At 41.8% G+C, this 27,544-nt stretch overlaps 1 long non-coding RNA gene across 1 annotated transcript; it reads left to right on the forward strand.

The window, feature by feature from the left end:
- The first annotated feature begins 4,676 nt into the window (after window positions 1-4,676).
- LOC116217173 lies at window positions 4,677-27,233 on the forward strand. The gene is made up of 3 exons (XR_004161312.1): window positions 4,677-8,034; window positions 23,478-23,573; window positions 26,500-27,233. It is a non-coding gene; the product is annotated as an uncharacterized LOC116217173 (long non-coding RNA).
- Window positions 27,234-27,544: the final 311 nt, after the last annotated feature.

A 27,544-nucleotide genomic window follows, 5' to 3' on the forward strand; every position in this document is an offset into this window, starting at 1 on the left:
TTTCTTTTTCCTTTTTTTTTTCTTTTTCCCTTTGTTTTAAGTCTGAGGGATAACACTAAGTCACCTTGTCTTAAGGTTTCTAAAAGATTGGGTTTTTAGCTTTCTTTTATTCAAAGTGAAGTTAAAAACACTCTTAGAATCTCAGACACAGAACCTTCATTACCAAATATTGTAATCAACAGAACTTAAAAATACTGCAAGGTAAAATTGTTCTGGTAATTGCTTTGCTTGTGTAAAATTGAAAAACACTTTTCAGCATTTTGCCAGCTACAGGCAGAGATGTATTTCTCTTGCAAATGACCTTCTGGAAGAGCCTGACTGCAGGGACATGATTCATTGGCAGCCTGCTGGTGACAGGCATGTTCCCATTGTTCTAAAAGTCTGGTTTCACATTTCTCCTGTTAGATAAGCTGCAACCATTAACTACACAGTGAGCTACAAACAAAGTGTGATGTAAGAATTCAGCTTATTATCTGATTGGCAGCGTAGGGCTGCTCTTCCAGGTTAAGGATTTGAGCAGATTTTTTTACAAAACTTCGCCTTTTCTTACAGTTCAGAAAGCATTGTCCTCCCAAAAGATGAAATGTGCTTTTGGAACTGCGGCGTATATATAGTGTGTGAGCTATAAATAGTCTGGGGCTCGTTCTGCACAGTGCCATGTGCACAAGTATTAAGGACTGATTCTGAACTTCGGTTACACTGAGATACACCACTTAACGCTGTGGCTTTTGGACTTAATTCAGTGAGTTGAGATTCACATCAAGATCAGAATCTGGTCAGGAGGTTTGAATGTGTTTTGAGGAACAAAGGAGTTCAGTGGCCTTAGCTTAATCCTAGTTTTAGTTAGAGATTACATATCAATTTCAGGAGCTATTATTTGGGCCTAATACAAAGGCAAATGGATTCGTTCCTAAATGAGGAACAGCTGACCATCACGAGAGCTGAAAAGCAGTTCAATCTCCTCCCACAGTTCAGCTACTGTAAATGGATGTATGTAAGGATTTGGAAATGGTTGCCGTTAGGATCCTTCTGAGGGTAAGATGACTTTCAGCAATGGAATGATTTATGATGATGTTGATATTCACACAGGCTATTCATCTGACCACAGTGGCTGATGGGTCTCTGTTTCCTAGGCCATAAGCTGGTTACAGGTGCTGGAAATAGGTCATCTGGTGAAAGCATTATCTTCCCTGCTGCAAAGGCATGAAGATGAAGGGGGGAGAATAAAAGTACCTGTTTATAATGGGTTATCGACTGTGTGTTATCTCTTCTACTGTAAAATCTTAGTGGGACAAAGCTTGGTAGTGCTACTAAGGGCATGCGAGGCAGGGTCAATGCCAGAGTATTAACCTTACTTAGCAAATTGGTGATAAACATAATAGGTCTCTTGTTTCTGCAAGGAATTTTACAGCTCCTGGTCATGCATTAGAACTGACTGCCCTCCCTTGCAGCCTCACATTTTAACAGTGAGGATAAGGGCTGTTTGCACCTTTTGTTTGTGCCCTTTACTTTCAGTGCAGTTTTGAGACCTAATTCTGGGTGCCTGTGTTGATTGCAAGAGTTATAGTTAAGACAAGGGGCTGCAGGATTTGGCAAAGTAGCTCATTCACATCAGTGACTTGATTGTGGCTTTTGCAGTATTTGCTTGAGGTCTGTGATGGTCTTGGATGTACCTGAAATGAGGGCAATATTGGTGGTAGGTGAACGGTTGGTTGGACCAGATGACCTCAGGTATCTTTTCCAACCATAATGATTCTATGCTTCATGATGATCTGTAAGACTCACACTCCCTTTAAAGGGAAGACGTCAGCCCTCCCAGCCACCTTTACCAGGCAGTTTATCTAACAAACCTCTTAGTCACTCTTGGGGAGGACTCGATCCCTACTTGTGGTTAATCCGATGTCCTGACAGCTCTCCGAGTCTGTAGAAAGGGGGCAGGAGAGGCACAAACAACTCGTTCTGTAGGCTCCTTTGGGGAACGCTGCCAATGGGCCAGGCTGAAACACTCTGTGGTTGGGCCCATCGTTGGCTGTGGGGATCAGAGCACATTTCAGAGCTGCTGCAAGATACTCTGATTCATGCCAGACAGAACGACCTGAAAGGGTCCAAAAGTTGCTTTGTGCTCTTTGTCTCTCTAAAACTGTTCTGTCCTCTTTCTTTTTCTCCTTGTATTTCTCAAAGCAATAGTCCAACAGTAATACAAGCAGTCCCTTCCACTTCTGCACCCTAACCTTGTGAATGTCTCTACTTGTTTACTTGTTTTAATGCATGGACTATTTACTCTGGCCATTCTGCTCGTTAGCAGTAGCCTTCAAGTTCAAGCTCACAGGTGAGCACCTTTCATCCTTAGCAGCAGCTCTGGTGCTGCCTATGGAAACATCTCCCCCTATCTTCAGCTTGTGCCAGGCAGAGAAGGGAAGCTCAGTGACAGGCACATCTCTATTTATCTGGCTAAGTCTGAGCCTTTTCCCAGAGAAGTTGTGAAATACTGAATGATCAATGGCATGAGCATGTGACTACAAGTCACTGGATAGCAAGCTATGTAAAAAAGCATCCACTGAAGGTCTGAAAGACTATCTGGTGATAACCCTCAGTTTAGAGAAGTGCCTTCCTTGTGAGTGAGTACTGAGTCATAAGGCAGTATCGCAGCCTTCCTCAAGGGTTCCTCTTTTGCTTGCAACCAATATGGGTAATGCTTCACTGAAAGTAAACACATTCAGATGCAGCTTCAAATACCCATGGCCTATGGTCTATTTTTCCTGGCTGCTTGACCCCAGCATCCCTGGGCTGCCCTGCTGAATCATCTTCCTGTGCACTTCTAGTTTCAGGTTCCCTGGTTTGGCAATCGTGCCTTTCAGCACATTAAATGAAAGTTTTCTCAGTTCAGCATGGGAGTTTGCATCATCTCCTAGATGTGGATAAAACATTTCAATCTTTGAAACTGAGGACATGGTGTCTTAGGTTTGATCAGTTACCATTACAAAATACAGTTAAGCTTATTTTGAGAATTGATGGAGTAAGACTTACTCTCATGTAGATGTCAGATGGCACTTGTTTTCCATGTGCCTCTGTTTCCAGCTGGGCTGGCTTAGGCAGTAATGTGCCACTGAACATCAAGAAATAACAAACTGACGTGAATTATTCCTTTTCCATCCTTCTTATCATTTCAAGGAGTTCATCCCTGCCTTTCAATGACTACAGGGATTTTCACTAACAGGATCCTATTTTGTCTAGATCCTTCTTTATTTAGTGGTTACAAGGTCATATAGAGGAGGCCCCTTGAACTTTGTTAGCCATTTTTATTTGGAATTACAGCTTTTCAGTGAATTCCCTTTGATACTTTGCCAGATTCTCTCACCAGCTGTTTTTCGCCCAACCATTATATGGTTAATGGGCACAGATTCAGAACTGAAATGAGTAAAATGAGCACAGATGGTTATCTTTCTTGTGTTCAGCTGAACAGAATGTGTCCCTCAGTGTCACTCCATGCACAGTGCTTGGCAGTGGGAACTTTACCAAGAAGTGCCAGCTCAGCTCTCGTTCCTCTGGGAGGGCAAGCAGAGGAGTCTGTAGAACTTGCTTTAGATTTTCTCTCTTGCTTTGCTGTTGCTATTATTACGTGTAAGGTTTATTTGGCTTTTCTGTGAACAGAAAATCTTGAATGTATTTGACATGGAATCTACCACTTTCTAACAATTCCATGTGCTGATTGGTTTCTTTGGATCCATAAGAAGAGCCCAAGTGTTAGCCAAATTGTCTTGACATCTTCAAGAGAAGAACCTCTGTTCTAAGCTAGGGGAGACTTATTAAAAGTACAGTTCTTCCTTTCCATAGAACAGTGTTCACAAAGGTAGATGTTTTCTGACTGTGAGGTAGGATTAATACCTGCAGATTCAGGATACTCCATCCTCTCTGGGAAAAAATATTGAACCAAATATGAATTTATTTAATTAAAATAATAGTTAACCTCAACTAGACAAAACACCCCAGAAAGTTGAAGTCACCTGTTCTACTGAAACCCCCGGATGAAACTGAATGAGCCTGGCAGCAAATTCCCAAACTATACAGCAGCTCTGTAGCAGAAATCACACCTGCTTCTTGAGCCTCACCCCTTTAACATTTCTACTGGCTTTCCATTTTTGAACGGCACAGAAGAAGGCAAACCTGACCCTGGTGAATTCTTGTAAGCAGTGTGTCAACAGAACAGGAAAGAAAGAGAAAACCAGCCCCAATTCAGCAGGAATCAGCAACCCTTCTGAAAGTGCTGCATGCTAGAAGAGGGATGATCATCTCATGCAAATCACTGCAAGCTCCAACAGGAACTTCTCCATGCTGTTGTTATGCTCTGGCTCTCAACAAGTTTCATTCTAACAAAGAATGACTTGGTTTTCTTCATTTGCTGACTTTCACTATTAGGCTGTGGGTCTTCGCCCTCATATTTGAGGGAAAGAGAAGCCCTGATGTTGTCTTCAGTGGTTGCCTTTCATGCTGAAACATTTTCAGCCTAATATATTTTATTGGCAGCAACTGAAGTCAGATGCTTAAACCTCATATGGAGACTGAATATTTGCAGAGAGGGGTTGTACCCAACTGCCTCATGTACTTGCACATGTCTGAATGGCAGTAAGCCACAGACCCCAAATGTTTTTCTCTCACTGTCTTCTGGTCTTCAGTAATTTAATCCCTCTACTGCATGGATGGTGGTAGGTCCTTTCAGAAACTCCTCTGAGTTTCAGATTTCTCTTCTGTGTCTTCCCAAGGCAGGTATGAAGGCTGGCTGCTTCCAGGTGCTGCCGGCACTGCTTAGCTTCCACTTCACATTCCCCAAATTCCATCCTGGTGTGTCTAGGCAGATATGTCTTGGCTGCTTAAATTGAAAAACAATAACATTCAAATGCACAGGGGTCAAACAGAAAGTCAGGTAACTGCTTTAGGCTTAGACTAAGATTACCAAGAGGGAGAGATTCTGCGAATAATAAAGCTAAAAGGACTGGCCTTGAATGCAGCACTGAGGGAGCAGAAGCAGCCGTACAGAGAGACAAATAGTCTGAGCATGGATATGATGTGAAAACGTGAGAAACAACTAGGTGAAGCAATTTCCAATAATTTTAACTCCAAGGAATTGGAGAGCAGGACGAGCTGTAGCACAACCAAACTGCAGACATTCAGAAAGTTTTGTATTTGTGGTAGTATTTTAAAGATCCTTGCCTACTTTGCTTTTGTTTTTTCTCACCCTTTTACCAGCAAGTGTAGATGACAAGCAGAGCTGAAAATCACAATATTAAATTCTTCACTAACCACAAATTCTCTATGACTATAAAGAGAAAGGCGAAGTGATGTGAAGAAAAGAGGCCACTAGAGTTCATCTAATGACACGCATGTGTGAGGCAGTCAGGATGCTCAGTGTAGTAAATGAAACGATGTTACTGTATAAGGAAAGATTTGGGTATAATGACTGTTATATCTGAATGATCACAGCATGCAAGTACAGAAGACAGTGATCTTCCCAGAGTTTGTGGAGAAGCAAATCCTTGCTTTATCTAGGCACAGCTGAACTTTGCAGACAAGTGCGTTAATGCCACACCAGGTCAGCAGGGCTATAATTGTCTCTAACCAGAACAGTCAAAAGTTGCAGAGTTCGCTCTCTGCTGGGTGAGTGACACCCAGAAATTCTTTCTAGACTTAAAAACAAGCAAAGAGACAAGTTTGAACCTGAACTTCAGTGTAATCATGCCACTCAGCAGCATAAACAAACATGGCACCGATTGGAAAACTATTCTCGAGGAGTCAGTTTTGACTGATCCAGATAAGAAGTTCTCAAAGTTAGGGTCGTGCCCCTGAGGAGTGCTGAAGGAAGAGAGGTCATGAGCCCGGAAAGGAGGTTTCAGGCTGAAAATCTTGGAAACTGCTGATCTAGACAAATGAATGGTCATGCCAAGGGGGTTCCCCTAGAACATCTCTTTTCCATTCTCCTGCCTTGCAAGCAATAACTGGAGGGAGTTTTAAAGCTGGCAAGGCTAGCCTGTTTGTAACATGCTGATGTATTTCTAAAAGCAGATCTCTGGAAATGAGCCTGAGATCAGGGAGATGAGAGAAAGGCAGGCTCTTGAGGGAAGGATGTGGAACAAAGAGAAGGGGAGGAGAGGCATGTCTGTGGGAAACAGGATCTGCAAAGGAAAAATAAGATTGAGTGGAAGAGATGGAGGCTTGTTAAGGTTGTAAGACAGCTTTGTAGTCTAACTTGGAAGGTTACATTAGTCTCACAACAACTTTGAAAGACAAAGCCCTTGGTGCTGAGCTGCATACCATCACGTGAAAACTAGCATAATTTTTGGTGGAATTAATGTGTGGCCAGAGTAAGGTATGTACAACTGATGCATACACAGAAATAAGGCAAGATCTGTGAGTCTCCAAATGGCTGTCTTTACTTCTTGTGCTTTGAAAGCTAGCAACGCCAGGCTCTGAATTTACTTACATCAAGAGAAAACCACTGTTACTGGGAACTTCTGCAGATTAGTTTATAATGAAAAAATTGGAAAATATAAGCAGACAAAAAAATTAGCATGGCTTACACTCTCAATTTTGTCTCATCATTATTAAAAAAAAAAAGTTTAAGCAATATTTGGTAAAAGTCTCTAAACGTTGAATATTGGTGATTCTTTTTGCCAGTAAAGTGGTAAGTATTTGTTTGTGGCAAAGATTTTCAGCCCAGGCAAGGGCTGAAAGTGCAGATTTCTCAGAAAGACTCCATAGAACCTTTCAGTATCTAAAGGAGAGCTATAAGAAAGAAGGAGACAGACTCTTCAAGAGGGCCTGTTGTAATAGGACAACGGGAAATGGTTTCATACTAAAAGAGGGGAGATTCAGATTGACTATAAGGAAAAAGCTTTTTACATCAAGGGTGGTGAGGCACTCAAGATCAGGCTGGATGAGCTCTGAGCACCTGTTGGAGCTGTAGGTATCCTTGTTCGTTGCACTGGAGTTGGACCAGATGGCTTTAAAAGTCCCTTCAAACTCAAATGATCACATCAGACTGCTGTCACACGTCCTGTGTGAAGTCTCAGCAGTCCGACTCTCCTTGCAGCTAAGGTTTGTGGGAACCTGCTGAACTCTCCCCTGGGCACTGCAGAAAATAAACAGAGCACCTGCAAGTCATGTGGGCTTTTATAATACCAAATTAGTTTAAGGATAAGAGGGGTGTTGGCACCGTGAAATGGGTATTTTGAACAATTTTGTCTACAGCACCCTACTTGCTACCCAAGGGCACGGAGGATGAAAGCAATAGATTTGGGGCAATTAGGAGGGAGTATAGCAATCAGGCAAGTTCAAGTCAGGGACGGGAACTAGGCCTGGAGGTTAGTAAGCCAGCACAGGTCATCGTCATAAAACAAACATCAGGTCTGTGTGGTGCAATACCTAGCTGAGGCTATGTGCTAGAAACAATGCAGAGGTAAAGTCAATAACATTGTGTGGTATTTATTTAGTAGTGTTATGTGGAGGGATATTAATGAACCAGGAGATCTTTGCAGGGGTTGCCTGGGTGCTGTATTTCAGGCTCTAAGATGGAGCTGGCCAGGCCTGCTCCCGCGCAAAGCCAGGCAGTGCTGCAGGGACGAGGCCGCAGGGCAAGGCGGGGACAAGTTGCCCTGCTGCTCCAGTTACTGCTGCAGGAACTAGTGCTGACCCACAACCATAGGTGCTAGAGGAAGCCCGGAGGAGGTGTTGTGCTGAAGACCCTGAGAGCAAGGGAAGGCAGGCAGTCCTGAGCCTTAACCACACTACTGAGGTGGATTCTTGAGCAAGGCAACTCTCTTCTGCTGCTTGTTTTTAGCGAGAAGAAAACTTTGTGAGTCTCTTTGTGATTAAATGAACATATACCAAGACTGAACCTGTTTTGAATCCTGTACAGCTTTGAACAGCAACAAATTGGTCACACAAGTGATGCCTAAACTTCAGGCCTCCGTGTCAAGAGCCATGGACACTTTGCTCTTGAAAGAACCTGATTTTGCAGGATGTTCCGGTCTGAATTTGTCGGTAAGACTTGTTTAAGATTTCTGTGTGCTTATCTCTCAAGTGCGGGAATAGTTTTAGTGAAGCCATAGCAATCATTCACATATAAAGTTACAGGCATGCTTCAGACAAGACTAGATTGGTGCAGAACCAGTCCTTATCTCCTGTTCTGGTGATCCAGTCTGGACCAGTCCCTACAAGTTTCTCTTCAGAGTTTAAACTGAGCCTTTCGTTTGAGAACTGTGAGGTTTTATTTTCATAATTACCTTTAGTTTCAGAGCTGCCCTTGAGGCTATTTGGAATCCATTGAAATTTGCTGAATTCTAAATCAGGTGTTTCTGTATTTCGTGTCAAAGGCACAAATATGAGGTTTATGATACCTTTTGTTTGATGCTGTGCTCAGAATCTATCATTCTAGGGTGTTTTTTTTCTTTACATCAAAGCATATGACTTTGGTTTCCCAACTATTTCCTCAAATACCTTTTCCAGTTTTCAGAATAACTTATGGGGAAAAAAAAGTACAGATATCATCACAATGCTCAAAACTGTCATAGTTTTAACATGTGACTAGTGACCATACAAAGTAAAGAAAGGGTCCAGGTTCATGTTACAGGACATTCATGTTCAGCTTACGCCTTGACTCCAGTGGTTGCTGGCTTTAGTACATTAGTAATCCAGTTCTATAGCTGGCCCAGTTCATCTCTGTATGTGCATTTAAGTTCCAATGTATTTCTGGTAGTCAGATTGTTTTCATGATGCTATCCATAACCATCTCAAGATACATGGCATGCTTTATGCAAGGGAAGTTTTCTAGAGAGCAGACAGGAATTTTTGGTTCTTTCATTATTCTAAATATTCTTCATTCTTCCTATTACTGCTGCTTATAGAGCTCATTTCTGTGATACCACACTTAAATTGTTTGCAGGTTCACATGCCAGTTGTTGAAACATAACATAAGGGCTCATTTGTACCCCAATGGAGCTCCTGTGTACTGAAGGGAACATTTCCTGGACAAAATATGTTTTCAGCCTATCCAAAATCTTTAAGTCTTCAGAAAAAGTCCTTTATGTGAAATTTAATGCTCCCACTTGAAAGCTCGGCATGATAAAAATACCAGAATACAAGGGAGGGAGGAGGAGGAAAAAAAAAAGTATTTTCTTGCTACAGGCTATTGGGGAGTATAGCTGTAGAAACAGATGAATTCACTTAATGAAGCAACTTTGGAGTATAAGTTTTCTATCTGTAGACAAAAGATAGTTTTTATATTTCAGTAGTAATGGCGTGTTTTCTAAGAAGTTGTGACTTTTAATGGCATTGTGTATGAATTTGTGTATGGAATGTGATACACAGCTGTACAAATATGTTAATGAATCAAACAACTTGGGCCCTTCCAAGATGATGAGCTGATGCAAATTTCTGAGTCATCGCAGCCCAAAACCATGTTCTGAATTTTTACAGTATTTTAGGATGCAGAGGGAACATCAGGTATTTTATCTGACTGATACCATCAAGTGCCTTCCATTAAGTTTCCTAATGTATATCTTAGAGACAGCCAGATGCACACATACACCTGGAAACGAATGGCACTGAAATAACATGGGACATATTCAAATTTATCATAGAAGTGAAGCAAGTCAGCTAGGTTTCAACAAGTATTCAAGCTTCGGTTAGTTTGCATCATCTTAACATCTCTCTTCTTCCTATATAATAGTGACAACTAAGTCTTGCTAGCTGTTTCTGAGAGGTATTTTGGCCTTTAATAATAGGGATTTGAAAAATGGCAGGAGAGTGCCTTCCGGTCCTGCATTCCTTCAAAGAGTTCTTTAATAATGCACAGTATTTCTTGATGCTGCATAATACCTATTTCTGAATTCCAGCTGCAGCTCAGGCTTTCTTCTTGGTCCTGCTGGAGTTGCTGGCATTGTTTCATCCAGTATGAGGCGGAGTATGTTCAAAGAAGAAAAAACACACAAAAATGTGTTTAAAGCATTTCCATCCAATCTGAACATGATTTTTCAAGATCCTGCAGAGTGTCTGTAGCACAGGCAGCTACAATATTAATAGCACTTTACTAACAATGTACCAGAGCCCTGTAACTCTCATATAATAAATGAATTGTAAATACCACTCTCAGCACAATTAACAGGATCTATATTGCATTCTCTCTATAAAGACTGAGTTGGTTCCCCCATGCTCTGAGCATGCTGAAATTCTCAGAGAAACTGCAACTGAGGCAGTTATTATTGGATCTAAGTATTTTTTGTTGTTGATGATGTCATCAAAAATGATAAAATGCATTAAATTTCATACCTTCATGCCAGCACATCCAAGCTTTACAAAGGTAGGCTGTGGCTGAGTAGTGCAGTTTTTAATGTTTAGCATAAATTAGGAGGATCATTTGCATGAACATCAATTTCTGTTGGGCAAAAAGTTTACTGAGAAGCACCTCACTTTGGTTTCCAGAAATCAGAAAGTGAAATTCTTACATATGTTTACAAGAATTGGAAGCTGAACTTCAGGAAGTCACGTGATTTCCAGTTACACCCCATATATGGGCAGTTAGATCATGAAAGCAATAAAAAAAACACTTGCTGTTACAAGTCTGAAGCTGACATGCATTATCTCTGTGTAGCCATGTTCCCAGGCGTATGGCATTAGGTTCTTCCCCCTTTGTTCCAAGAAATTACATTACTAGGTAGTTCAGAGAAGTCACAGTCCCAAACTGAATGTGCAGTGGCTGATACGGGGAGGAGTTTTCTTTGGAAGCTCAGAAGGACAGTATCCAGTAGAAAGAAAAGCACAGCCCTTTGTATACTTGACTGTCAATAGCTGAGTAAGTAACTCCCTGGCAAATAACCGTGTACGTGGGGGAAGAACCTTGAGGGATGTGACTTAGTGAGCATGGTGGTGATGAGTTGATGGTTGGCCTATATGATCTTAGTGGTCTTTTCCAACCTTAATGATTCAGTGATTTAACTTCATCTGAGTAAGAAAAGTAGAATTCAAGAAAGGAAAAATCTACTGTTAGCTAAACTCGCAGATGTGCATTTTTTACCAACTTTTCCTAAATGACTACAAGCCCTGCTTCTTCCATCTCCTGTAGAGAATGGTATGGTTCAGAAGAGGTGACAGTGCCACTGGATATATAATGCAAACATATATTTTTTGTTGTTGTCATTAACTTTGCTTGCATTGGTTGAGTTGTTCACCTCCAATAAAACAAGTTAACTCCCTAGATTGAGGGTACTCCTGGTGCCTCATCTGACTCTTCCAAGGCAGCTCTGAGTCAGATCTTTCTTTCCCCTCCTTATTTCTCAAATGCGTGTGCTCTCTTTCTATGTGGACACTCATAAATGCAGCATGGGAAAAGTATCTGTGTACCTGAGGGTAACTTAGCTGACTCCCTGGGCAATGGCAGTTAAAGGAGAATTCAGAAATTTGGAACAGAATCATTACCTCAGATATGTTCCAGAAGTGCCATCTATTTTCCCTTCAGAGAAGGAAACTGAGCCGAATTGCAATAGAAGCAACTGTGGGATTTTTGGAAGACAGTAGATGGAATAAGGATAAATCTATGTGTTGTGAGTGGGTAGATCCATCCTATGGGTGCCAAATTCTTGTATTCTACACAGCAACCAGTCAATTTCTTTAGCCAGAGGCTGCAAGCTTCACCCCAAACAGGAAAAAGTTCCTGCTATGGTAGAGCCCCAAAAGTATCCTTAGTACCATAGAAACCTCTCTGTTGCTTATCAGCATAAATATAACTAGGATGCCTTTACAGTAGAACATTTGCTAAGAGAATTGGAGTTCAATGCTGCCCATACTCTGTTTTTCTATAGACAGCTACTTTGGTATATTTTTGCATGATGAATCTTAACCAAAATCCATATTCAAAGATTTCCTCCAGACAAACCTTGGGCTGATGACCTCTGTGGAGGAGGGAGCCTGATCTGTGTAAAAGCATCAGCATTGACTGCAGGATGCAAAGTAACATCTGAACTATAAGGAAGACCTTATATCAATGTGTGATGAGGCCTTTCTGTTCCTATAATTAAACCATTTACATGGTTGAGCTCCTCCTTTCAAAACACACCCCTGTGATGACTACCAAAACCACTCCTTCAGAAGTCAGCAGACAGTTACCCAGGTAATGAAGAAGGGCAGGGTAAAGGAGGAGGAAGATTAGGCACGGATAATAGAAAATATGTCAGTGACCCTGTGACTATTCAGGGTGTTCACCTTTATAATGTGGGAAGTGCATTTCCTTAGAGCACCAGGAAAATGCTGGCAGGTGTAAGATAATCAAGCACTGGCCATGTTCGTGATATTATTTTGCTGTTTTCTTCATTGAAGCCCATATATGGGCATTTTTGTCATTGTCATTTTGTCACTGTCAACCAGCCAGAATCAAAAGTGCTGCCACGTTGACATTCTTCCACATATATTCTAATTATTCACTGGATTTGGAGGTGGTCTTAATGTAAATTATGCTATATAATCTAACATGTAGATATATTTTATAATATAAAATACAAGGGTAACACTGACCAGGAAGTGGAGATGTTACAAAACTCTTTGCAGTGCATAGGAGTGCAGCTCCCAATCATCTTTTGAAGATCACTACACTGGCAGTGGAAAAGACTTATTTTCCTGTCAGTAGAGACATTCCTCTGCTGTGACCAAATCTCACATTTTATATTGGCTCCTTTATTCTTTCTAGAAAGGAAAATAAAATGTGCTATAGTGATCAATACATCGTGAGTCTGTAACACCGAGTCTTTCATGATGGTTTCTAATGCTGGAGGACTTTCATAGTTCTTCTATCAACTGTGTGTCAGCTTTAGGATTTGAATCTGCAGGCTGAAATCCCTTACCCCAAAGAGGAGGCAAACCCTTCCAGAGGCACTCAGCAGTAGCCTTCCTGCCTGATTCAGCACAGTTGATGCCAGCGTAAGTTCTACCCAGGATTTCACAAGGCTCCTAATCAGGCCTGAGGACTGTGGTCCTTTCTTTGCTCCATCTCTTTGTGCAGTTAATGAGCTTACGCTTACATAAGGTGTGTAAGAGGGGCTTCGTGCCACGCGTGATGGGAGCTTTGCCCCAAAGCACTGACAGCGTGAGTTTAGATTTGGCACAAGGAGGGAAAGTTATAAACAAAATGTGTCATGGCAGTGAGACCAAGGGTTGCTCTGGTTGGTAGGTGAATATCCTGATGGCCACGCTTATTAAATAGAGTGAGTCACAGCTGTAGGCTGGGAGGAAGAAGTGGGGTGGCAGAAGGATGTGGCTGTGCAGAGACCTGGTGAGCAGAGATTAGGAGGGCAGTTCGTGCCCAGAGAATAGCTTGTCTACTGGTGTCATTGTTTTAGGCATTTAAAACAGACTGGGTTAATCACTAACGAAGATGCCCAAGGGAACAATGTTGTACTGCTTATCTTCCTGAGAGTTTGGCTTGTTTGTGATGTTTCATCTTTAGTTTGAATGTCTCTAATTTGGACATCCATTTAATTTGGAAGGTTTCCGCCAGACACCAATGAGGCTGTCTGATTAAAGTCATGACTTATAACCAAACTCACTCCATGTTGCTGACCACAGTTTGGTTATGAATTGTGAAAGAATGTTAAAATCCAGTGTATTTTTCTCTATGCGTGCTCTGTTTATTTTTATTTTTAACATTTTGATTGGGCAATGAAAAATGTCAATGATGCTAGTTGCATGTCTTTAGATACAAATTTGCCTTTCAGCTATTGCATGGGAGTGGTTATTTGCTTTTAGAGACTGACATCTGTGGATTTTTAGTTCATTCTTCTTAAGTCTCTGGAAAAAAATATGGCATTGCATAAAAGCCTGCAGTATGAAAGGTAAAAGCAGAGCCAATATGGGGACTACAAAATCTTTTCATGTCTCTGACTTCCAGAGAGCAACAGCAACAATCTGAACAGAGGCTGAAAGAAGCAGCATTATTGCTTCTCTTTCTCCTGAATTCCTTTCATCAGCCTAGTGACTGCATGTGTCCTGATGACACATTTCTGGGTCACATGTCCCCAAAAGATGGGCTATATGGAGACACACAGCATGGAAAGTATTCTGACCAGAGACTAGTTATGTTGACAGGTTCCTCGTGTGACGTACATTTCTATATTCCTCACATGGACTTTATTAATAGCACAAGGCTGAGACAGAGAGAGCCAGTTATTATTCTTTATGTAAATAAAACAACAGAAATAAATGCTCTCTTGTTCCTTATCGTATTAAACCTGCAAATAGCTTATTACCCAATAAGGCAGCTTAGGCTGGCATATGAGAGCACTGGAAAACACAGAGCAGGCGCCAAGATCTGCCCAGCCAAGCTGTGCAGGAGAGAAGTGAAGGCACAGTCTGGAGCTGGAGGAAGAATAGGAGGCCCAGGTAATTACTGTAAAAGCCACTCTCAAGCATAAGCAAGCTGGATGCTTGTTTTGTTTTTGGTCCGGTGGAAATGTTGCAATGGAAGAGCTGGATAGTTTTCTTCCTTGACAACATCAGAGATGTTGCTGCTTTTCCCAGTCAACTCTCTCATTCATTGACTACCTACTCTGCAGGACAGTGCTCTGGTTAGGAGGACAGAGACAGAACATTCTGTAAGTGTAAGCTGTTCTTATTCAGATACTTCTCAGGCTCACCAGTCACTTCCACTGAAGTAACAGTTCTTTCAGCTAGCAGTAGCAGCAAACTGTTGTCCTGGTGTATGAGTTAAATACATGGAGGTATAAAGCAGCGGTAGAGGCTGTGTATCCTGTCCTTTCTGTTACTGTTTTCTTCCTGACACTGAAAAAAACCACTAATCTGAGTGGGAAGGACTTTTATTCATCATGAGTCTTCCATCCTGATCACAACCAGTTCCTTTTATCTTCATCACCGTGGAGAAGTACGGAAGGCTGTTGCAGTTTGACAGAGGATGAAGCTATTGCTGACGTGATGAATATGAACTAAACCTGGAATTCCTAATCATGCAAGGCCTTCGGCCTTGCTCTGAGCTCATCATTGATAACTATTAAAAGGGTTGCATTTTTACAGGTTCACTCTAAGAAATAAATACTTTTCATATGTAACATTCAGAAAATTCCTCTGTGTTCTTAAGTTCAAATGATGGAAATAAATTATAGAAATGATGTTTAAGTGCTAAGCAATAGAGTTATTTCATTTACATCTGCACTGTGAGCAAGAAATTCATCATAAATGTACCAGGTCAATGTGGTTTTCCACCATGCGTATGTGGGTGATTTACCTCCCGTGCAATCAAAAAAAGACACATTAGTGGCTAGGAATATTTTCTAAGTCATCCAAGTTGACATGCTTTAGCTGTAGGGGAGAAATTGATTTTGAATTCTACTGATTTCCTTTCCTTTATGTCTCAGTTAAACACACCACAAAATGATTTCATGAAAATTTTCTGCCGCTGTTACTTGTAATGGCTTGGAAATATCAGGATATCCTTGAAGTGGAGCAGCCTTCTTCAAAGCATTTTGCATAGCTTAATTAGTGCAGATCTTTCTTTCCCTGTGCCTTCTCCGAGAGATTTCTTCATGCCATATGCTTCTAGGTATTGAGAATCAGAGCCAGAGGTCAACCGATGAGCTGCTGATGGCTCAGTCTGAATGTGACGTAATGCAACGGCTCACAAGAGTCCCCTTTCAAAGAAACTTCATCCTTCGTATATGTGGTGCTGCAGACAATCCCTTTTACCAAGTGAAACCTGATAGCCATGTGTGTTGATTCAGATTCAGGACTCCACAAAGCCTCTATGTCTGTTCGCACTGTCTGTTCGCAGCAGCTTTCCCTTTATCAGATCCCACATAAACATGCTGTAGGACCCTGTCCTGGTTTTATCAGTATTCCATATAATGACATCGTGCAACAGGATGTTGGGTGCAGAGGCACAAATAGTTGTGGAGTGGCAACCAACAAGGTAGGGATGTACTACAGTATGTCAGGTAGGGGTAGGGGAACAGCCAGCTCTGGGATGCTGCTTAGTGGGAATTGCAATCTCTGTTCCTATAACACTTCTGGAGATTTCAGAGGATTGTGAAATGTAAAGGTATTCCTAGTCCTAAACTGGCAGGCTGATAAAAAACAAACAAACAAAAAAAAAAAACCAGACAATAGTAGACGATACATCTTTTGCTGTTAAGGGCAGAGAACCCCAACACCCAACCCTCAGCACATCCTTTTTTTAATCTAGTCTGGTTCCTGTCCACGTTTCATACGTGCTCCTGTTGAACTTCCTATAACAGCATGAGGTACTTCTCAGATGCTGTGCATTTGGGGGTTGCAAAGTCCTTCCTGGCTATAACAAAGGGGAGAGATGTTGTGTGGATTCTTGATCAAGTCAAAGCAGGGAAGAAATTGACCCGTTGCATTCCTTTTAAATATACGTGGGCAAATTGAGGTTTAGGCAAGGCCATGTTTTGACCTAGCAACAAGGAAGTCACCTAGAAAACACTTAGGAAATAACCCAAAAATTCCCCAAGTACAGTAAAATAATAAAGTTCATGTCTGAGCCCTCATCCTGTGAGTTGTCTGCAGGACCCCCACTCACTTGTATGGCACACACACAGCTGGATTGGTCACCGAGCGCTTTTTGGGATGAGTAATTTTAGAAATAGCCCTCTTGGTGAGTTTAGGCAGAGGAAAGGCAATTGCTCCCTGCTCCATGTTCTGCCTTGGCCGGGCTCTGCGTTGCTGTTTCGTGCGGTGCGTGATGTTACATGCAGAGGGGTGAAGGCTGGGCGCAGTGCTGCCAGCAGTGCCAGGGCTGTGCTGCAGCTTGTTGGGAGGATTGTTGCCATTCCTACCACTTCTCTCTCTGTGGTCTTTCTGATACAACACAAACATAATGGTTGTGTTATGTAATTCATTTAAGAGGGAAAACTTGCTCATAAAATTTATGGTCCCATTCTCTGTGAGACAACCCAAGAGATGAGACCAGACAATGAAGACAAAAGCAAACAAGTTGAGAATTCACTGGGATGCCATCACCCATCCTATGATCATGGCATGATGCTTCAGCCAAATCTCTGAGCTCTGCAAACTGGCTCTGAGTTGTGCAAAAGCACGGCCCCGTGGCTGAGTGTGCCCAGGCTGCATGTGGATGGTGTGGCACTGCAGGAGGTGTGGAAGCATCCCTGTTTCATGGTTCTACCTGCACTCCCAAGTGCTGCAGAGTAGTGTCTTGAGAGCTAATGAAAGGCCTTCCCCCCCAAAATAAATACCAGGCAAAGTGAATAGTTATCTGTTTGGGGCCTGCTATTGAAAAACGGATCTCTGTTCACATAAGCAGGAAAAAGACATGGAGACTTATTTGTATTTCTGCCCCTGAGCACAAAGGGGCTAGAAAGCAGGCGGCTCCCACCGATTGTGTGCTCCTCCTGTTTGGAGATGTAATCGGAGTCCACATACTGTGCCACGGCCTTTCCTCATCGCCAGGGGTTGGGGCTGGGGAGGGTGCATGCAGGGGTAGACGTCTTCGGCATCAGGGCAGGGAAAGGCCCCAGGGCAGCATCCGTCCCTCATCTCCTGATGTGCAGCTTGGTGCTAAGAGGAGTGCTGACGAGGACAGGTGGAAAACAGACTCAGTGTGTTCACTCAATCCCACCTCACCGACTAGAGAAATATGCTGTCTGTAAACAGTGCAAATGAAACGGATGTTTCACTCTGCTGCTGATAAGTTTATCAGCACAGGCAGTGTACGCTCCAGACCCCTAGGAAAATACACAGAAAATGTGTAAAGAAAGAGAAGCTGAGGGTCCTCAGCTAACCCCCAGCTTTACCACACCCCGGCTATCAGTGATTGTGCCTTAGGGCATCGCTCCAGTCCACGTGACTGCGAGGTTGGGACTTTGAGAGTGTAACCACGAGGCCCAATCTTACCTGGATCCTATGTGTCCTACGTGCTATCAGGATGGACTCTGTAAAGGTGAACACATAGCAGAAGGAGGCCATGAGAGCACTTGCTCATGTGGAGCAACATAGTAAGGCTGTGCTGGATGTTGTGTAGGATGTGAGGCAGGGGCCTCTCCAGCTGGTATTGTCCCTGAATAGGCCATTGTCCTTTGCAAGGAGCAAACAGAAAACTGCCTCTTCTGCTGTGGCACTGAGCCAGCACTGCCTCACACAGGGCTCGGTCTCCAGCCTGGAGGTCTCATGGCTTCAAAGTGCCTCACCCTCATTGCCTCAAGCTCCTGCTCTGGCATCCTGTTAGACACAGGGCATCCTGACCGGCTGGATTTTGTTCCCTACGAGTGAGTGGCTGGGAAGTAGGTGTGCACCAAAGAGCCTATAATAGAAAGCTTGCTTTGACCTCCACAGTAGAGATTAGCACCATTCCAGAATGATAGAGTACGTGAGGTTTTTTTAAGGGTCCAAAGGTAATTCCTGTTTACAGAACTACTATCTGCAGAACTGAAAGAGCTTCACAGCATTCAAGCTAGGGCAGCGGCTGTCAGGCCACAGAGATCCCTTCCCTATTGCTGCCTTTTTGCCCTGCTGAGGGAGAACTTGAAATGCCCTATGGATGGCTGAGCTTCCTTTAGTTATTCAGCTCTGCAAATGCAGTCTTAAACGCTTTGATCCATTTGCTAATCCTGGTTAGGATTCCCATGTTCATTGGCATGTGGCCCCGGGAACTGGACCTGTGATTCTGCACCCCCCAAGCCTGCTTTGTCAAGAAGCATAAGGTCTCTTCTTATGTTTATGAGGAACTTGATGTAAGTCAGTCAGCTGAACCTTGGTGAGCCAGTGGAAAGTCAGAAGTAGCATTGTCCTAGCGTATTTACATGTGCAGTCTTAGAGAAAAAAACACAACAAGGTCATAAAGCCAATGGAGTAAATTCATCATTTCACTGATAGCTGGATTGACCTGATTCTGCTGTGTTGTGACTTGCCTTCTAGCGTGTTCCTCTGAATTTTATTTGCCCCTTCTTGACTGATACCCTATTTGAAATGTTGGTGTTTGTCCAAACTGCAGCACCTGATCTGAGCTGCACGCCTGAGTTATGCACTGACCCATTTTGAGGGCCAAAAATGTAAGGTGGTTTTTAGAAAATTGGCCTTTTCTAAAAGAAAAATGAATTTTCTTATATAACTGTAGTCTGACACTCAGTGGCCCTCTTTGTGAGATGTATTTAGCTCACTATTAGCTATTGCCTTACAAAGAGATAGTTCAATTCATGCACGTCAAGGTATGTGAACATGGAAATCAAGCACCTGGGATCTTAACAGCATTGGGCTCTCTCTGAAAGGAAAGTGAGGGACACTTGGCACACACAAAGCTATTTTATTTACTCCAAAAAGATCATGCAGCCGGTTGATGACACACCTTCCTTCCCCCCTCTACTTCTCATTTTCTGTACATCTAGGCCCTCCAATCCCGGAAACTATTTACATCTCCCTTGCAAACCATGACTATCCTTTTCTCTCGTTCTCTTTTTTGCACAATCCCTTTTGTGTGTCTTGTCCTGTTGACCTCAACCCTCTCCCACCAAAGCACAGAAATGGTGTTGGTGCGAATCACCACTGCCTTTCTTGGTACCTAGGCTAACGCCATCCAGCTGCTGTCTGGGATTTTCCAAGGGATCCTGCAGGTTTCAGGCCGATTGAGACATGTTTGGTGGTTAAGCAGAGTTTGCCACAAGGGGGGGTGAAGAACAGAACCCAGCTGTGGAAATTTACTGACTCTTTGCAGATCTCATGACTTCTTGCTAAATCTGAAAATTCCCTGAACAAGAACAATTTTGTTCCTAAACCGCCTGTGTGGCCTTTCATCTTTCTGTGATTACCTGAATGTTGCATGGTCACTGGCATCTTTCCTATAGGCTACAGGCAGCAGTCCATCATTCACTGAAAGGGCAGAAGATAAGGAATTCATTAGTGAAGCCACTATTTTCTGGTACAAAGAACTTCCACTCAGATGGTGAATTACAACATCTATATATTCAACAAATTAGCAAACGGTGTGCCAACATTTGTGAAATATATGCACATTAAGAGTACGAGTGGGAGCAAATAAGGTTGGGAAGAATCTTTCTCAGCTTCTGTTTTCAAACAGCAACTTGCAAAGAAGTCTATTTCTCTTGACTGCTTTTTAAAGGTAAATATGTGCAAATTCCTTTAAATCATCTGAAGTGGATGATGGTTATGACTGAAAGATAAGGAGGGATTTGTCTGTCTGACAAACTTCCCCTCTGTTTTCATAGGGCTGGTATTTTGAAAAGTGGTGAAACACTGCTCAGTGCAAAACATGGGGCACATTGTGAACTGGAGATCTGCCAGCTGATGGGCTGAGCAGAAACTGTTGAAATGCAATGTGCTTCAGGGCTCAGCTCTGTTTCCTGCACTAGAAATCCTTCCCAGTGATGACTCTATGTAAAGATCTCCGTCTCCAGCCCACAGGAGATCAGTAATGCTTACTACAAAGTCAATAGGAATTTTCCATTAGTACAATCAATTGGTTTTAGTCATCTTTACACTGGACCATATCATCTGCCCATCAGAATTAATATTATTTATTTTAAATGTTGAGGAAGAAGAGTGGAAGAAACCAGAGAAAAATACCCTGAGTTTGTGCCAGACGGGGCACAGAGTAAATCTGAAATAATGTAACTTCTGGACAAGCCATGGTTAGACATAGAAACAGCAACAGTGATAAGAGATGAGCAATGCAATCAGCTCAAGCACCACTGGAGGTAGCAGCCCAGTGCATGGTGCAAGGCCCTGATACTGCCAGTAACGCCATGCAGTCTGGTTTTGCTTTAGTGTTATCAATAAGGCTTTGTACAGACAAACAACTCACTCACACACAGCTGTACTGCAGGAATCCATGCAGTCTCCATGCAAACCAGGAGATCTGTCTATTTAGAGCTGCTTTTAGGCTAGGGATGAAGCAGTGCAATAAAAAGCTGTGGCATCCATTTTCACAGAACCATAGAATCGTTTGAGTTGGAAGAGACCCTTAATGGCCATCTGGGCACCACCCAATGAACAGGGAGGGATCCCTACAGCTCCATCAGGTGCTCAGAGCCCATCCAGCCTGACCTGGGTGTTTCCAGGGATGGGACACCCAGCACCTCTCTGGGCAAAGATGTATTGAAATAGTAATTCAAATAGTAACAAAACCATAGCAATTTTGGGTGGCAGCAGGACATTTGCAGGTGGATAATTAGCTAACTCAATAACAATAATGCTTGTTATGCACAGCCAAAATCTTTGTACAATACAGCATTCCATAAAAATTGACATAATGAAAATTCTCTGTCTGTGCAGGAAAGGGTAAAGAGACTGATCCCAAAGACCCCAAAAAATTTAAAAGAAACACAAGATCAGAAAGCAAAACCTGCAGAGAAAAGCAAACGCATTAAAGGCGAGACTGCAGTGCTGCAAGTCGTATAAAATGAATGCAGTTCATCGTGCTGAACTGTTCATGCTCAGACCATATATGTTCAGTTCTTGACAAAGTAATCTCTTTGCAAAGCTACATAATGCGGCAGAGTCAGCGAGGAACGAGTTATAAACAAAGAACCTATTCAGCTGTCAAAGCAATTTTCAGCTATATTAAAACAGAATAAGATGGGACAGATTCTGCAAAGCCTTCTGCTGCATGCTGCCCCGCGAAGCCGGTGGCGTTGCATGTGTGTGGATGGTGCAGAACAAGGCAGTGCGTGCGTGCACAGGCAGGCGCCCACGCGAACACATGTACACACACGTGCACAGGATAATCACCCACTGCCTTTCTGAGCTCATGTTGTAAATTGCAAAACACTCATTCAAATTGCATTTTTGCTCTGTACTTAGGGATGTCACCAAGTTCTGGCCATTCCGATGACGTGTTTTGTTTCCATAGAAACCCATGTACTTTGGAGTGGGAAAAGCAGAAGGAGACTGAGAAAAGCAGAAAAATAATGCAAAATAAGGATGTGTGTGGTATGAATAGATCGTTTGGGTTGCGGGGCTTGTAACAAAGAGACTTGCCTCTTCAGCAGGGAAATGCCTTATTTATTTGTCACTCCAGAACATTCACAGACGTTCAGATTTGTGCCAGTAAAAAGAATGCACCATCCTATTTTTTCCATATATGCTAACCACCATTAGATGAACTCAGTCTGTATTAGAGAAGCCAGGCTTTCAACGTGCTTTCTGCTGACGCATGGCTTTTGCTGTTTGTTATGTCTCTGGTGTCATTAGCAGGTGTTTCCTATCTTCATCCCCAAACTGGGGAAGGAGGCGGGGCCTGGGAAATGGCAGATTTCAACTAAGGTTCAATGAAATACCTGTCAAGTCTCCTATAAATAAAAACCTGATCTGTACCTCCCAAGGGGTGGGTGGGGTGAGGCATGCTGGAGCTATGATTCTTTCCTTCTTAAAACAGCCAACTTGCCATTGAATCATTTAATCGCTAATTAAAAATCCTGGATAAAACAAGCTGTCTACAGCTTTCTGGCAAACATCCTGCTGACTTTGGTAGGGCCAAGATTTTACCCTTTCCTTGACTGCAGAGCTTGTTTGTTGTCACTTCTTTTCCTTAGCTGTTCTGCGTCTTTTACCAGATTTTTTTTTTTTTCCTCTTAATTATTCATTTTCTTTCCCTTTTAATCATAGAATCACTCAGGTTGGAAAAAACCTCAAAGATCATTGAGTCCAACCATGACCTAACCATACTACCCTACTAACAACCCTCCGCTAAATCATGTTCCTGAGCACCACATCCAAACGGCTCTTAAACACATCCAGGGATGGTGACTCAACAACCTCCCTGGGCAGCCTATTCCAGTGCTTAACAACCGTTTCTGTAAAGAAGTGTTTCCTGATATCCAACCTAAACTTACCCTCGCACAACTTGAGGCCATTTCCCCTCTCCTGTCGCCAGCGAGAAGAGACCAACCCCACTCTTACTGTAAGCACCTTTCAGATATTGGAAAAGAGTAATAAGGTCTCCCCTCAGCCTCCTTTTCCCCAGACTGAACATGCCCCAAAATTTGCTCCAACATTATCTCACTTCAGCTCCAAAATATAGAGTCTTAACATGATAGACCCCAACAAGCAGTCTGTGACCAGGCTAGTTGTGTTCTACCCTCATCCTCTTCGGCTGTGGTCTGAAGAGGACAGGGAGTACTTATGAGGGTAGTAAGTGTTTCAGCAGCTGAAAACTTCCTCTAGCTGCTCTGTGTGGTCAGACACCTAGACCTACAGGTCCCCATTACCAGAGCTGTGTGTTCCTTCTGGTGTCTGACCAGTTGGAAAAGGGTTGGACCTGGAGCATCCAGCCGTGTGTCCCAGGACTGAATGCTGGGAGAAGAAGCGGAGTCTTATGTATCAGAATGCTGTCAATAATGTAATGAAATTATTGTTCTGTTTCTGAATATTCTTCAGTGTATGTTTGTTATGTCTAACCATTTGATATTTACCAGTCGTATCTTCTGCAATTTTGCATTCAGAGTCTACGTTAGAAGAGACCTATTCTGATTCTGCCTGGAGCTGAATAACTCTTCAATGCACCTCCACTGTCACCCCTGCTGGCTCCCTGCTTTAAGGTAGGAATGTGCCAAGAAACCATGGCTTCCAGCAGGTTTTTGGGCAGAGTGCACTTGAATTTCTACTGTGTTCTTCATGAGAAGCTACTGTGGGTCACACTGGGCCTTAAGTTAACTGAAATTGCGTGGACCTGCTGCATTCTTAGGGAACAGAGTACAAAAATATGGCTAGTGCCCAAATTCCTTACCAACACGTGTTGCCTGTAATGTTGACATGATTCAAGCCCATACTCATCAATTGATCTTTGTTCAACCAAATCCATATCTAATACCCAGTGCTGACTTGTAAGAGTCTTGTTTGCTAAGTAAAGGAACATTTGATTTTGCTGATCAGCTCTTACCTTAGTTGTTTTCCTTGGCTTTAAACTTTGAATTTTACAAGTTTTACAAGATGAATGCTCTGTTGCACTTCTTTGTTTACAGATAGAAAGAAGCAGTTTGTAAACCGTGTGCTTTGTAGGTAGTACAATATTTTTCTCCTCTGGAGTCCATCAGTGATGATGCTTACCATAAATGTATGAAACTCCATGCAGATATTTAGGCTAGAATCTCAGAGGTTCATTCCCTTGCACATCTTATCATTAATATTTATTATTCTTTCTCAAAACAATGAAGAGGGCTTAGCTTGAACTTCAGGCAAATCTCACATCACTCTATTTGGAAATAGGTTGCATGCAGGACTCAGCAAGATTTCATTTAGCCTTTTCTATAATGTTGGTTGCAATTCTCTGGAGGCGGGATGAACAGGGAAAATTCTATTTGGCTTTAATGTTCTGTATTAGTTAGTGTTTTGTTTTCCTTGTTCCAGAAGCTGGATGTTATCTTTGATAGCATGCCATAGAGAATAGCAATCCTGAGTGATAGAGCATCTCTTGCATGTGCTACTGCTGATTCATTATGTGTACTTCCTGTGAGGTAATGAAATACCTCAATCATATCAAAACTGCTGATTTTTAGATAGTAGCTATTATATAAATATTACATATAATGTGACAAGCTTGAAGGCCAGATCTAGATGGTAATGTTCAAGGGTGATGTTGGTGCGCAGAAAAATAATCTTCTGGAAGTCACTGTAACTTCATGCAAGAGTAAGGAGGATTTGCGTGACTGTAAGCTCAACATTGAGCTCTTAGTGTTATTCAAGTTCAAAAATGATTAAGAAAGGTAGGGGAAAAAAAAAACCCTACTAATAATAAATCTGTGCAACCTTAGTGTACTATTTATCATCTTCTTGTACCAAAACAAAGTTGGTGATGTACTTTGCCTTGAGCAAACATTCATATTTTCCAGACTCAGCAATGTGGTACTGGTTTTCAACCTTTCTGGTCTTGCTGTTTCCTGTCTTCCTTTCCCTGACTTAGGAGTTTTTCACCTTAATTTTTCTCTTTTGCTTTTAATAGAAAAGCAAAATAAAGTTTGTGATCAGAGCCTTCTCCCACACTAGACGATTTAAAATTCCTAGATGAGACTCAGCAGGAAAACATGATAGTATAATTTCCTTAGAAATTTTATAGTTGAAGCATTATAGTAATAAACCTTTGAACACTGAATCTCTGAAAGAGGTATCTGAACCAGCACGTTTTGAAAAGTGTTTCCTAGATAGAAACCCAGGAGGAGGAAGAGGAACAGGGAGCACAAGCAATGCAATCGTATAACTTGGACGTGTAATTTTCAGCAAAAGAATTTCCTTGTCACATTTAGTGTTTTTGTTTCTTATGACAAATTGTTTGTGTAGAAAGTAAAGTTGTTCAATCTCTGTACTGTTCCAAATTTTAAGCTTTTCGTTTTCTTGATGTGGTTTTTTGTGGTTTTTTTTACATCACTTAGTGGTGATGAGTCTATGTTCACTTGGTGTGATTGGTTAGCTCAGCCACACTTAATGACTTTGACCTTATAAACTATATTTGACTCAGAAAAGTCTCATCCTGTTGTTGGAAGGAGAGTCTGCCTCATTACTCAGTTGGTGAAGTTTACTTCTAATGAAAAAGGTTTTGTCATGGTAGGATTCAACAAGACTCAAGTGGTACATGTTACTTATGCTTTTCTGTTTTACTGGGCTGAGTCCTGCTCTTAGCATGTTTTTTGAGTATGATAGCCATGAGTTTTTGCTTTTACAGGGATTGTCTCTTTCTAAGTAAGAGAGCAGGCCTGGATGCGTAGGTCAGAGCCAGTTGGTATAGTTGGTCTAAGCTACCTCGTAGTGTAATTCATGCTGACTTAGCTTGAATTCTTACTGGATGATAGTTTCCTTGACATAATGGTGCTGAGATGTTTCCCTACTCCTAAGAGAATCTGGGGTATACTCAGTGATGTATACTCAGTGATTGCTTGTTTTGCTGAAAAGTTAGAATTCTCATAAAATCTTTATCAATAGGTAGCTCCTTCTTCAAAAACCTGGTGTTGTTTCCCAGGGTGGAGATACCCTCTAATATCCAGCAGATCAAAAGCAGCTGTGGTACCATTTGGTTTGTATGAACACTGGTGGGTCAGCTGTTTGCAGGAGCTTCCCAATGCAAACAAAGCTTGTGAGCTACATTTTGCTTTTTAAACAAATAGTTTTTGTTGTTGTTAAAGAATTGCTGGAGACAGCCCTGTTCTCTTTCAGTAATAACTATAATTAATCTTGGTTATAATGTATTCCTAATACAAAATGCATCATTGCACGTTGACAAATGAAGTATTTGGCACCAGTGGTGTTTACGCTTGCATTGTTGCTGTACTCCTGCGTGTGCTGGAAGGTAAGGTGAAGTATTTCCTAGATTTCCAGATTATTCCTAAGAAAAGATTCGTCATGGAGCAGAAGTTCAGAAACATTCTGTTTCAAAGGAGGCTTCATGATCAACACAATTACACCAGGGTTTTACTGGATGTCAGTGGCGTTCTTTCATTTTCTTCACATTTATACCTTGATTGCATTTTATTACAGGTTTTCCAAATTTCTGCTGTCTGAGCACTTCACGAACCTCTTTATGCTCCTGCTTTGTGTGAACACCCATCCATCTTAAGAAATTTCTCTGTCCAAGTGAAGTAGTGACAGAAGTCACAGCTGGTTAATTCACCCCACTCTGATGCTCACTATCTTAGTTCAAGTCACTAAATGATATACGAATATTATTTATTTTTAGTACTCCTCATGGCTGTATATGTTGCTTCCACTCTTCCTATGTTCCTGGTGCTTGAGCAAGAAGAAATCAGAAAACGGTGAATTTTAGGATGTGTTGAGAAACTTGCATGGACCTTGCTTCCAGGAAGAACATACTTATGTGCTGATAAATAGCAACTTATCTAAAAAGTACTCAAGAAAGTATTTCTTAAATAAGAGCACTTCTCTGGAATTGAGCACTTGGTAGCTGGCTGTTGGGCTTTTTTTTGTTTGTTTGCTTATTTTTTAGTTTTAGTATTATTATTTTTTAGTTTTAGTATTTCAGCACCCTGCTGACAGTGTTGTGAAATCCTTGCTGGGTGTTTGCCAGTTAACTGAATAAACTTTTACTTGCTTGATGATTTTATAACTCCTCTCTATGAAATAAGTTTGTCATTTGTTTGACTTCTCTCCTGCATTTTGTGTATAAATGCTACCTAATCTCACAAAGAAAGACTTTGAGACTTAAATTCTTGCAGTTATCAAATACAGCAATCAGAAAGAGTCTGAGCACTTAACAGAACACTCATAATATTTTTGTGATATTTTTAGTATTATTAAAGATAATTACTGTTGTATTATTAAATACATCAAGGTCTCTTATATTCTGTAATGTAATTTTCCACTTCACTTCCCCTATTTTTTACATGAATTAATACATCTTCCAGTTAAGGTCTTTTTTCATTGCTCATTGTGTGTCACACTTCAGAAAACAACTGTGATTTTCCAAATTGGAGTCCCATAAACTGTCCTTCTTTCCAATGACCTCTCAGCTTCTAGAAGCCAATGGGTAGGTGAAGGGCAGAAGTATGACCATGTCACCAAAGAC

The sequence above is a fragment of the Meleagris gallopavo genome, chromosome 14 (genome assembly GCF_000146605.3).
Source record: "Meleagris gallopavo isolate NT-WF06-2002-E0010 breed Aviagen turkey brand Nicholas breeding stock chromosome 14, Turkey_5.1, whole genome shotgun sequence".
NCBI lineage: Eukaryota > Metazoa > Chordata > Aves > Galliformes > Phasianidae > Meleagris > Meleagris gallopavo.